Source organism: Gossypium hirsutum, chromosome A06 (assembly GCF_007990345.1).
Source record: "Gossypium hirsutum isolate 1008001.06 chromosome A06, Gossypium_hirsutum_v2.1, whole genome shotgun sequence".
Classification (NCBI taxonomy): Eukaryota; Viridiplantae; Streptophyta; class Magnoliopsida; order Malvales; family Malvaceae; genus Gossypium; species Gossypium hirsutum.
The window spans coordinates 65,181,452-65,183,908 of NC_053429.1; positions in this window are offsets into that span (position 1 = coordinate 65,181,452).

Below are 2,457 nucleotides of genomic sequence, written 5' to 3' on the forward strand. Positions count from 1 at the left end.
TCAAGTTCGTTAGTTTCCAATAAACACTCTTTATACATAAGTACAAAGATAGGTTGCCTTGCCAATATCAATTTTCGAATCTCTCTTTTTCTAGCAAAAACACTTATTTTTTTATTTTCACACTCTTGCTCTTTTTCTTTTGTCACTCTTGTTTTTATCTCACTCTCCTCATTCTTTTCTTTCTTTTTCTTTTCACTCTTTTTGTTTTTCTCTTTTTCTTTTTCTCGATCAATAGATTGCTTCATCTTGAGTTGGTCTTCATGCACTTGCTTCGGTGTGAGAGGAGCTAATGTAACATTCCTTCTAAGGTGCTTAAATGAATATCGATTTGTATAGCCATCATGGACTACTCGCCGGTCAAATTGCCAAGGACGCCCCAATAGCAAATGTCCCGCGTGCATTGGTACGACATCACAAACCACCTCATCTTGGTACTTGCCTATGGAAAACGCCACCCTTGCTTGCTTCGTCACCTTGAGTTCGCCTCCGTCATTTAGCCATTGTAACTTGTAAGGATTTGGATGCTTTGTGGTGGCTAAACAAAGTTTTTCAACCAGCAAAGAACTTGCGACATTGGTGCAACTACCTCCATCAATAATTAAACTACACACCTTACCTTGAACATGGCAACGAGTGTGAAAGATGTTGTCTCGTTGTTGTTCTTCCTCGGCTACTTGGATATTCAAGCTCCTTTTGACAACAAGTAATTCTCCTTCAACGGGCAGCTCGAGCTCTTCACCTTCCTCCATGGGAATTTCAGGCTCCTCCTCTTGTTCATCTTCGGACTCAATCTCGCCATTTGAACGAACCACCATCACTCGTCGATTAGGACATTAACTCGCAATGTGGCCTCTTCCTTGACACTTGAAACACTTGATATCGTGAGAACGATTCGAGACAGCCTCGTTTTTATTTTTGCTAGCATCGGCACTTACTTGATTGGGTTTGGCAGCAACGAAAGGCTCCTTAGACCGATTGGGAGCTTTGCTAGCCCCTTGAGTCCACTTGTTGGTAGAAGCCGTTGGATATGTCCGCATGGGTCCTTTCCGTTTCAATTGTTTTTCAACTTTTATTGCCATATGCACCATGTCCATAACTTCTACATAGTGTTGAAGCTCGACGATATTGGCAATATCCCGATTTAGGCCGGCTAAAAATCTCGCCATTGTTGCTTCACGATCCTCCTCCACGTCGGCTCTTATCATAGCGATTTCCATGTCTTTATAGTAGTCCTCGACAGTTCGGTTGCCTTGTGTGAGATTTTGCAATCGTTGGTACAACTCCCGATGGTAATAGGAGGGAACAAAACGCTTGCGCATAACGGCCTTCATTTCGGCCCACGTAGAGATAGGCCTCTCCCCATTCCTCCTTCGGCTAGTCACCAATTGATCCCACCACACGATCGCATAATCCGAGAATTCAATGGCAGCGAGCTTTACCTTTTTATTTTCCGAATAGTTATGGCACTCAAAGACGAGTTCCATTTTCTTTTCCCACTCCAAGTAAGATTCGGGATCATTCTTCCCTTGAAACGGCGGAATAGACATCTTAATATTTTTGAGATTGTCATCCGAACGGTCTCGATTTCTTGGGACTCGATTTCGTTGAAACCGTTGAGGGTTTCCTTGTTCAGATAAGTGATCACCTTCAGATTCTTCTTCATCATGGTTTTCAATTGGTTGCTCTCGTCCTCGCCTTGCATCTTCCAGAGTCACTTCGCGTTGCCTTCGGGTTTCGACTCGATATAGGCGGTCTTCGATTGGTTCAAGCTTGCGATCAAACATTCGCTCCATTTCTTGCATAATGGCTTGCAAAGTGAGATCCGGCACTCCCCTTCCAACGTTTCTTATTGGACGAAATCCACCTCCCTCGTTTGGATTCCTTTCCGGGCTCCGTGACATTTTTTTTAAAAAAAAAGTTCTTTAAAGAATCACAACAAGAACTCACCAATCACTCACAAGAATAAACACTCACTTTGGCTTTTCTACTCTTTAATAGTCTCACTAATCTCTCTTGCCCTTTTACCACTCAATTTTCACTTCCCAAAATTCTCCGCAAACTAAGTTTGACAAATCAAAATCGTTTGGGGTCGGCTTACAAAATAGATGAGGCTTGGTATGGTAATATTTTAGGATCGGGTAGGCTAACAATCAAAGAAAATAGAAGGAAATTAGTGTGGCTGTATAGATGTGGTCCTTCGGGCAGCAAGCAATGCTTTTACAAGCTCAAAATGAATTTTAATCACTTCTCTTTCTTTTTCTTTTTTTTTAATTCCAAATTTTTTTTAATACTGAATACACAAAGAAAAAGAAAAAAATAAATAAATTGAATACAAACTTTTTTTTTGATTTTTTTTTACAATCTCGTAATACCGAAGATGACGATTCTTACTCCAATTCAACTAGCTTTGATACCAACTTGATACGCCCTCACCTCGAGATCGAATTGAGTCGTAAA